The following is an 11,524-nucleotide window of genomic DNA, read 5'->3' as shown; positions in this document are numbered from 1 at the left end:
TATCTGCTAAGACTCTATTTCCAAATAAGGTCACATGCTGAGGTTCCAGGTGGGCATGAATTTTAGAGGGGATACAATTCAGCCTAGTACAGCCCCAAAAGATAGCAACGACATACCTCTGGAAACTGGGAACGTTACCTTTTATAGCAAAAGAGTGGATATTATGTTAGATGGCAAAAGATATGATTAAGTTAAAGGTTTTGAGAGGGGAATTTATCCTGGATCATCTGAGGGGGACCCTAATTGCAATCACATGCATCCTCGTAAGAGCAAGGCAGAGAGACACACTCATGGAGAAGCTGATGTGATGATGGAGCAGGGGGAAGTGCAGCCACAAGCTAAGGAACGCCAGCAACCACCAATCTCTCAGAGAGGCTAGAAGGAGTCTCCCTTACGGCCTCTGTAAGGAGTGTGGCCCTGCCAACTCCTAGGTTTCAGACTTCTGGCCTCCAGAACTGTGAAAGAATAATTTTCTGTTGTTTTAAGTTTGTGGTAATTTGTTACAACAGCCTCAGGAAACTAATATAAGGAAGTTCCTGAAAACTCATTAATTTGACGTTAGAGTACACAACTTATCCTTATTAGAGTAAACCCTTCTTCTTGGTGCAATAAATAGCATCAAACTATCTCTTCAAGATACCTTTGGAAATCACCACCTAACTCTGGCCATGGACCCTGAACTATTCTGTCACCTCTTTGCCGAGCCAATAAAACCCCTGCATCAAATGACTTGCATTAAACCAGACCCCAGAATCCTCAAACATCTCTCTCCTTGCCTTCTCCACTCTATTAAATCTACTCAGACTCTATCAATGTAATGATCTCCCTTATCGCAGTATTTTCAGGAAGCCAGTTTTCAATGCTGGTGACTGTAGTGTGGTTCTTGAGCACAATAATCATTTTAGACTACCAGTCCACCTAATAGTGTGGGACACAGCCTGCGTAGTCGACAAGGGGCAAACAGAGGTTTGGGGCTCCTGCCAAGAGACTGTGTCTCTGTAGATACTGAGAACTTTGATCTTTGTTTATGGGACAGTGTTCTCCAAATGTGACAGTACATCTTCCTTACTACTTCACTGGTGAATTTTTTTAATCACAAATATTTAACATGTGTATTTATGTTTATTTTTAGATAAAGTATTTACACGTTCTATTGTTTTGCATATATTAAAAAGCAGAGACAAAAATTTTAAATGTGAATGTTTGAAATAGAAATGAAATGAAAACTGCTTTAAAATAATTTTAAATTGACTTACTAATACCACTGAAATTTTTGGTTGTATCACTAAAAATAATACTACCAACTAATATTTCTGTGAGAGTATTGCAATCAGGAAAATTATGAAAGACTTTGAAATGTGCAAAAAATTACTTGGTATCCTTTCAGCGGAACACTGAGCATTGCCTAGCAAACCCTTCCCGGGTTATCTGAGTCTACAGAGCTTTTGCACCTTTGATTGCCTTGGATGAGGCTATTTTACAATTCTGTAAATTGTAAGAAACTCATAATAATGCAAATTATTTTTATCCACGGAAATGCAAATGAATTTTGTCCAGTAGAGGTGCAACTGATTTCTGCCCCATAGAAAACTGTAATTCGCAATCTTAGAGGATCAACTAGTTTTGTAACTATTAGCAAATTCATTTTAGCATTCTTGACTGCTTGTAAATATGTCTGCTCTTCAGATTTTCCTTTGAATTGGATTAATCATCTATGGGTTCTCTCATTAATTAGTAAACTAGATAAAATCTCTGACACATGTTCATTCTATATATGATTTTATCTTTTTTGAAAATTATCTTTTAACAAATGAAGCAAATATGTCTTTTTAATAATCTTGCTTTAATCCTATTAAAGTTCAAGTGTCTAGTTCTGAGCTCAGGTAATTTTGCTATTTGGTTTTAATGGATGCTATAGCCCTACCGCAGGGGCAGCCTGTTGCAAAATTGCTTCCTTCTAGGAAACTACTCCCATACGGCAGCCCTGGGTACCTTAACCAGCGTTAACCTGCTTCTTGGTAAGAGAAGAGTTCACTTGGTGTATTTCAGAGTCATCAGGATACTAGTGACAGCAAAAGTCAATGAAGTAGATAAACTCATGGAGGAAGAATACACTAGGCTTTTAAAATAATGCTCACTCAGCCTCTTTTAGCTGAGATCCTGAGAGAAGAGATGCCAGCTATTTTCATATTCCAAAGCAAGTGCTAAGTCATCTAGGCAGGATTTGCCAAGAAGTTTCCAAAAGATGGTTTTCAATCCCTGATCTAAGATCCCTCTTCAGTTATACCAGGGTTGACACTGAGAAAAGCCTGAGAGAGAATTTTTCAGAGAAAGTTGTCCCTTTGAGAAAGTTGTCCAAGTGTGTGGTATTTCTTTGTCTCCCACTAAGGAGGAACAAAGGAGGGTACTCTCCCAATCAAATAGTAAAAGGAGCTTCAAAGAAACCATTCAGAGTTTTATTGATGCCCTCTGGAATTTGAGGGACACAATGAACTGGTGTCTGACACAGATCCCAGGAACCCAAAGGTTAGAGGCTGTGCTATCAGCCCGAGGCTTCAGAGCAGAGAGAGACTTCAGAGCAGAGCATAAGGAGTTAGTTACACTTCCTCCAAGTGCGAACAACGGTGCCTGAGTGTTTCTTGGAGATCAAAAAAGGGCCATGTGGGAGAACGGCATTACACCTTGCAACCATTAAAATCCTCCCTAAGACCACCCAGAGGGGTGATGTGATCTCATTCAGAGAGAAGAACCAGCACAACACCTCAGGGAGAAACTATAAGCAGCCAGTCAGAGACTATCACAAGAAGCACAGCTGGACAATCCTAGGGGTGGACTCTCCAAGAAACTCACAGACATGCCTCGCGAGAAAAATCAACACTGAACGTAGGTCAAATCCAGAGAACATGAACGCCAGGTAGTGTGCCCGCAGCACACTGGTAAGACCTTTCCTATCTCTTTACTCTCCTCTCTCAGAGCTCTGGAGATGAGAGGAGAGAGAAAAATAAAGAAGAGGAGAAAAGAGAGAAGAGAAAGGAAAGAGAGGAGGGAGTGAGAGGGTGAAGAGGAGGAATGCTCAGCAGGGAGGCAGAGAAGACGACACCTCTTACCCTCTCAACGCGGGGCAGACTCCCACTCTGAAGGAGGTGCTCATGGAGGGGAGGGAGGATTTTAACTTCAAATCATCTAGGGAATTCTGATTATAAAATGAAACTTGCCAGGTTAATGATTCCAATGAATGTGTTTGTGAAAAACTGACTGGGGACTATTAATTACCTGGGAGTGACCAGACATGTCATGGGATAGCCCTGGATTTCCTTCAGAGGCGAGAAGAACGAGCCCCACAGAGCATATGAAAGGACAGTGGGGAGAAACAAAGTTCTCTTCCCTTGTGCTCTAGGGAGGTCGACTCTTTCAAGGTGATGGCTTCGGGTTTAGAGTAAGAACAGAAAAAGTACAAGAATGGAGGCTCCCAGAGCTGCAACATCTTTGGTGTGGGCAGAAAAGAGAGGCATGAGAGACTGAGAAAGAACAGTGAGGAAAGCAGGAGGGAGACCAGGCGCTGGTGGGCTCACGGAAGCGGTCACCTTTTTTCTTTCAAATGCTATCCTGTTTTTCCTGTATCTTCACACACCTCCCCAGCCATAGACACTCTCCATGCAGCCCTGGGACATCTGGTAGGCTACTGACACAAAACTTGCGAACTGAACTGACAGAGCAATCCTGCAAATAGTTTCCATCCAACTGTTTTAATTTTAAAGATTGTAGGACACTGTATGCCAAAGAAGTCCTTGTAGTACAGATAAGTGAGAAGTGAAATCGCGGATCTAAGCTCACGACGCCGTTACAGAGCCAGAGCTGATGGAAGACTGGCTGCAGCTGATGAACACTTTCTGCTTCTTGTAACACATTCACACTTTGTCATGTGAGCAGGTGAGCACAGCACATCACACCCAGAGGAAGGGAGAACAGCTGTGTCCTCTCCACTGGACAGATGAAGGGGATGGGATTTAAGAAGATGACAGGTTTGCTAACTCTGACTAGAGCTAGGAAGAGATACCAGGTCTCCTGAGTCTGAGGAGCTTTTTATAGAAGATTTTTCTCTCTCCTTGAGATGCCTTTTATTTGCCTGGCCCTTTAAGTCTACAGAGTATGGTCACTCACTTTACTTGAAGGTTCTTCAGCCCCCTCAGCATGTCAACTCCTAGCTACCCTACAAAATCCAGCCCTTTGTTCATATATCTTAAGTCTTTACTTAATCCCTTAAATTGTAAACAATCCTAGATTATTTGGGATGCCTTCAACTCATTTAAATAAAATGGAAATAATGCTATTTCCCATTACATAAGAATGTTGAGAGGATTAAGAAGATACAGTGAGTGTCCAATACATAGCAGGCCTTCTGTGAGTGATCATTAGTTAAGGGACCCCATCATAGAGTTCAGTGGACTGTCAGTGGGGGAAGGTATTGTGAGGACTTCAGCTCTAATCTTGCTTCCCTCCTATCATCCAAATGGCAAATCTTGCCCCGACCAAGATCAGCAGGAAGACACAAAGCTTATGCTTGGTTCTGCTACATAAAAACAAGGCTCAGGTGACTTCCCGGCCAAAGCCATTCCAAATGTCCCTGCCCCTTACTTAATCACAGTGATAAATACCATATAAAGCGCTGAGGCTAAATGCCAAATGCATAAACCAGCTGGACAGCAGCAAAAACAGGAGCTATTAGGCCCCTCTCTCTAATGCCCTGGGGAGCTTACCTGTTCCTCTTTGTCAACAGGCACCACAGTTGGAGTACTGTTTGATGTTTCGTAAGTCAGCCTAGCAACAGCAGGGATATATATATTTGAAGTATTCTGCATCCGAACAACTCTCTGAGTGCTTTTAATACCAGCTTACACCACAAAGACCAGCAGGAGTTGGCATTTAATAACAGCACTAACAAGAGGTTACAGTGTCCCAGAAAATTCCACCTGTTTCCAGTGCTGACCAGGTGCAAAGCATTTTCGAGATTCGCCCCACGACCTCCAGAACACTCATGAGAAGTGGGTATTACAGTCCCATGGTAGACTCCGGGGGAACTGAGACCAAGGCTGAGGCGCCAACAATGACAATGTGGGCAGCCAACAGCAAGGCAGACCCCACGTCTCCCGACCCTCATGTGCACAACCCTGATGCTGCGCGTGGTTGTCCAGGTCCTCTCTACAGTTCCCTGCATCTCCCTCATCCAATCACATGCAGCCTGGGTGCCTTCCCAGGCACCATGGGAACTCAGCCACCATTCTGTGCAGTGACTTTCTATTTTTTTAGATCTTTATCAGCAAAATAAATTTTACTGAGAACCCCATTATGTAAGATAGACCCAAGTGGGACTCAGCTTTCTTCATGGCAAACTTGGGAAGGAGCAGTGTCTGGCCTCCTCAGCAGAGTCCTGACCCCTCCCCATTGTCGCCTGGAGTGTCTTCCTGCTTGGAGCACATTCTGAAAACCACTGGTTTCAACCAATCTCCAAATTTCATAGATGAGGAAACTGAGTCCTAGAAAGAGAAAGGGACGCCTCAAAAACCAACTTGTTAAACGCCTTCAAAGCACTTTTACCTTCTTTCTCGCATTAACTCCGCTTGCCATGTGTCACGGGGTAAAGTTCTATTATGAGGAAACGGTCTGTGACTTCCCCAGGGAGTAAGAATTGGAGATGGGATTCTAACCCAGGTCTTCTGACCCCAGCTCTGCACCTTCTCATCACCCCACAGCTGCATCTGGGCCTCTTATGAAGAAGTAAAAATTGTGCCTCACTAAAACAAAAGTTCACAAAGATCCAGAACTGCTCTGTATGTTCTGAAGCACCGAGACTGCAGTGCCCAGCAGTTCTTAGTATTAATTAAACAGATGTCACTTCACTGGTTCTTATTCTGGATCACGTTCTCAGAGTTTAAACTCAGCACCGCAAACATTCCTTGTGTTTGCCCTGCCACCTATGCCATCCAGGTGAAATCATTATACTTCATGCAGTTAATTTGTACCTGCTATTGCTCAGCAAGTTTATCCTTTCCATGCAGCTTACGGGAAGGGTGTCTTGGAGGGGGGGTGGGGGGCAGGTGAGGGGAGAGAAGAGAAATCTGAGTTTCCAGTTAACCTGGGAGGGAGCAGTGCAGCAAGAGAATAAAGCAAGTACAAACAAAGAAAAGGAGAGTAAGGGAGGACAAATCCTAAGTGCCCTCTAGCCTGGCACTTTGCACATGTGGTCCCTGTGCGAGGTGCCAGGAGCTGCAACTGAGCACCTGAGTCTCCTGTTGTCTTGGCTGCTGGAAAGCAAGATGTGTGTTGTGCAAGCTCTGGCATCCTTTGTCTATTTATCCCACAGTACCAATGGGCTTAAATTTAAAGAGCAATGACTTTTTAAAAAATGTCATTTGATGCTCTCAGGTAGCAAGTCACCATCTATCCTTCTCTCCAGCCATCCTTTACATCACTCACTCACCCATGCATCTCTTGCTTTCCATAAATATATACTGAGTGCGTATAAAAATATGCTCTCTGCTAAGTGCATAAATACAATAGCTATTTCAGCTAAATATGAAAGCCAATGCTCACTGGGTGCTCAGTACAGCACAGGCACTATGCTGAGCATCATGCATGGACTATTATTACATATAATGCTCCAAATTCCCATGATATTATCATCACCATCTTACATATTTAAAAAAAAAACCTGAGCTATATCACCTAAAGTGATATATGCAGCTAAAGTCATGCAGCTAATAAGTGGCAGAACCAGCATTCAGTCCCAGAGCTCAAGCAGTTAACCATGCTAGATAGGCAAACCTCACAGTTTAATCCAGGAATAATAATGGCAGACCCCTGTGATAACCTTTCTTACCCGTATTAGTTTTCTATAGCTGTGTAACAAATTACCACAAAATCAGCAGCTTAAAACAATATACATTTTTTTAATTTGATGGTTTCCATGGGTCAGGAGTCAAGGTACAACTTATCTGGGTCTTCTGCTCAGGTTCTTCCAAGGCTGCAATCAAGGTATTGGCCAGAACTCAACAATCTCTGGGATTTCTGTGAGCCTGTGAAAAGTCCCACAATGTCTGCACTATTCACTTGACCACTCTTCAGTACCATGTCATTATTTTAATAGAACTTTTTACTGCTCTGACCATGTTCTCCTTTCTACCTATGCACAAAAGTTCTGTGCAGGTTCTATGAAGTCTAAACTCTTTCTATGGTGTCAACTTTTCATTATATTATGCCTTTTGCCTCAGTGTCAAGTTGTAACCCTCTCTATGCCCATTCTACAACCTACAAAGCTTAACATTTTGGGACAGATCTTGCTGCAATAAGTGGTGTATACTTGTGTGTGTGTGTGTGTGTGTGTGTGTGTGTATAAATTCTCCCGGGAAAAGTATGCTATTATTTATTATGTTACATATACATAATAATATGTATAGATATAATATTTTCTCAGGAAAAATTTGTAAGTATATATGTATATTGAAAAAAAGATAAGGTTGCTTTCTTTTCTAGGTTGATAACTGCAATAATATAAACCTGAAGTAGCCACTAGTCATGTGCTTTCTCCCCCACTACATGGAGGAAGATTATGAGCCCTAGAACATAATGAGACTAATGCCAAAGGGTACAAAGTTTCAGTTATGCAAGAAGAAAATGTTCTGGAGATCTAACTTACAGTAATGTGACTACAGCTAACAATACTGTATCGTATACTTGAAACTTGCTAAGATGGTAAATCTTGAGTGTTTTCATCAGAAACAAACAAACAAAAAGAGTGAGATACATGCAAAAGAAGAGGTAGTAAAGGATGGGAAGACATTGAGTCTCAAGGCCAGCAAACAAGTCCCTTGTTACATCCTTGCTGAAGGCCAGCTCTGTGGTAGCCTGTCTGTGCCTTGGGTTGTAATATGGTAATGTTAAGTACTAAGTGAGAGATGTTTCTACTTTTCATGAATTGTGATAAAATCAACAGCTGAAGAACCATGACACAAAGATGTTAAGTTCCCCACAACCACCTGGAAGGACTAAGGTACAAAGCCCCCCATTTAGGGTATTCTTCTACTTTTCTCAAGATGTCAGAGAGGGGCTAGAAACAGGAAACGAGTTTGCCTTTCGAAAAAAGAATTTGTAGAAAATCAACCATTTCTTATTTCTACCCGCCCCCCAAATGGAGGAGAACATTCAAGTTAGCCCCTAACCTTTTTCTTATAAGATACAGTCCCACAAAACACGATGATCCTACCACCACTACTCAGGAGCTGGTGACCCACCTGCATAGTTGCTGTTTTATGAAGTTCCTGAACCACAGAACTGGTAAGGAGGCTGCTGATGTTGGGATGTAAAGAAAGGACAAAACCTGTGATGCCAAGAAAGAAAAGCTAAGGGGACCCCACACTACCTCTATCTGGCAGGAAAAGATGGCAGTTCCATGGGTAGCTGATACAACAGAAGCTGTCTAGGGTATAAACCATCTCACTAGTATCCCCTAAGAGGGCTGCAAATGAGGCGAAAGAGACCCAGCAGGAAGGGCAGTGAGGTTGACCACCCACGAAGGTGGCTGACATGGGAAGAGGATGAGCCTCAACCAAGTCTCTCTCAAGGAAGCAGACCGTGCAAGGTGAAGTCCCCTGGGATCTTCCCAAAACTATAATCCGGATGTATCCCCACAAGAGAGCCAATGTTTGGACTCCTGTGACATAGAGAGGACTTAAGGTCAGAATACGAGCAATAATCAAGAGAAAAGAGCCATGAAAAACCATCCATGAACAATCATTTAAGAAAATATCCTTTTTATCTCTTTCTTTCCCATTCCTAAGACCAAAGAAGCAAGGACAGGACAGAGAAATGAGCATATGGAAGAGCAGCATGTGAACCTCAGCTCTACTCCTGGCATGAGCCAACAGGGGCAAAGATTCATGTATGCTTGGGGGACTGGGGGAAATAAAAGACAAGAGTTTTAGAACAAAAAGGACTAAATCTTATCCCTTGAAAGTGACCAAGAAGTTATAAAATCTGACTAGGATGTCATTAAGTAGGTGACTATATAATTTATTGCAAATTCTAGGGCACTAATAAGAGTCAAAGGGGGCACTATTTATAACTGCTTGAGGACAAAGGTGTAAACCAGAATAACCCCAGGCAAACAGGGACATATATCACTATGCCCTTAAGGAAAGGGGCTTCCACAGAACACAACTGGTAACAGATTTTAGAAAAATAAAGGTGCTTGAGGTTTATATTCGAAATTGAATTATGAAGCCAATTAATGTCCTTTTTTTGTATTGAAGCTACTTTGAGAAGTTTTTGTCACAACTGAAAGGCTCTCACTAAATAATACATAAATGTAAAAATAATCAGTCAGGGTGTAAGTACTAAGACAAAGGTAAGCACTAGGTACTAGAGGAGCATGGAGAAGCCCCTAACCCAGCCTAGAGGTACTAGGAAGAATTTCTAAACAACCCTGGGCTGAACCTTTTAGTACAAGCGGAAAACACACAAATGCATGAGATGAATGGGCAGAATGGAGAGGGGAAGGCTAAGGAAGAAGCATGTGAAAATAAATAAATGCAAGGAAAATGAAAGTGGTAGGATTCAAAGCAAGGGCGGGCAAACTGCCATCCACACATGCCACATCTGGCCCTCTGCCTGTTTTTGACAATAAAGTTTTACTGGCACATAACCACAGCCATTATATTAAAATATGTAAATATTTACATATTATGTATATATTTGTAGTCAAAATACACATTATGGCTGCTTCTACACTACAGTGGCAGAGTTGAGTAGCTGAAATAGAGACTGGCCTGTGGAGCTTAAACTGTCTACTATTTACTGGCCCTTCATGGAGAGCATTTGCTGACCCTCTTATCTAAAGCGCTAGATAGTCAACCAGGTGACCTGGTCCTAACAGTGGTATACAGAAGGGTGACGGATCTTCTTTATTACCACATATAGGTCTTTGATTTTGTGTTTCCATTTGGTTTCCTACCTAGAGAGCTTGGCTGGATCCTACAGTAACAGTGACTTTGTGTATGCCAGGTCTAAAGAGATTGCTTCTAACATTCTGTGCCCTCAGGCCCATTTTTTAAGCTGGATCCCTATAGAAACAAGCCCTGAGAAGAGAAATGAGAGTATGTAGTCTATTCTGGAGGTGCAGATATCCTGGCAGGGCAATGGCAGGGTGATGGGGGAAGGCGAAGGCAGACAACAAGGAGCGTGTTATTCATCCAGTAACCACAGTGGACAACCAGAACTTCATTCCTCTGGGAATGTGTGGGAAATTGTGCACAGCACCTGCCTCAGAAATATTCCAGCCAAGGGACGAGGAGGCTGGGCGACTTATGCCCAACACCGAGCAGTCATTGTCACCAGCTTCCATTCCCAGATATCAATTTCTAGTCATGGGCTCCAACAGCCTGAGGACAGATTCAGATGAATAATTATTTAAATTAATAATAATGTCTTAACTTTACTTGAACAATGCCACCTTGAGTACACACACACACATATACTTTTACAAAATAAATACATGTGTTAAATATCAATTTTATATATTTTACAAAAAGATATATTCACATAATTTAATCTGGAAAACATCTGTGAGTTGCACCTTTTAAGAAACAGTCCTGGTTTGTTTCTACTATGAAAATAAATCTGTGAGATATGTGTATGTGTATGCCTGCATTACATAAATATACATCTATATACACATTTGTGTGTATATATATATTATTCCCATTTATAGATATAAGGAAAATGAAATGCAGAAAGGTATGGAAACAAAATGGAAAGAAAAAGGACACAGGCTTCAGCATCAGGTAGATTGAGATTTAAACCCTAACTTGGACTGAAACTAGCACAGTGACCTGGGAGAAGCTACTTAAGCTGTCTAAGCCCATCAATTGAGGATTATAATTCTCCTTTCATAGGTTTTTAGGAGAACTAAATAATGTTGTGAAAATAACAGCTACCATTACGGGGAATCTACCCTGCACCAGGCACTGCGCTAAACACCTCCACTTCATTTCATTGTCTCAGTCTTATGTGATTTGTTTAATATTACCTCCCATAAAGACCAAGAGAATTGAGCAAATGTGTGTGAACTGTACAGGACACTGTTAGCAACAAAGAGTGGGTGGTCTTATAAACGGAGAGGATGAGGGAGACACTGCCCAGAAAAGCAGGGGGAGGAATATGATATGTTTTCCACACTCCTGCAGAAGAAGCTGCCCTGCAGGAGTCAATGGCTTGACAGATTGCACCTTTTAAGCAACAGTCCTGGTTTGTTTCTACTATGAAAATAAATCAGGCTGTGTAACAGTAAAATATTTATTTCCTGCAAGGAAAAAAAATTCTATTTACTTACAGGGCAAGAGTAACCCTGCCATGATCTAAATATACATTTATAATGGCAAAGGTGGAAAATCAGCTGGCAGTAGTAACAAGAGATGTTGGACCTCGTGCATGAGGCCGTGCCAGTAAGCACCAGGGCATGATTTTTCCTAGA

Source organism: Camelus bactrianus, chromosome 25 (genome assembly GCF_048773025.1).
Source record: "Camelus bactrianus isolate YW-2024 breed Bactrian camel chromosome 25, ASM4877302v1, whole genome shotgun sequence".
NCBI classification, from domain to species: Eukaryota; Metazoa; Chordata; class Mammalia; order Artiodactyla; family Camelidae; genus Camelus; species Camelus bactrianus.
The sequence above is the reverse complement of the archived record's forward strand: the minus strand, read 5'-3'. Positions refer to the sequence as shown.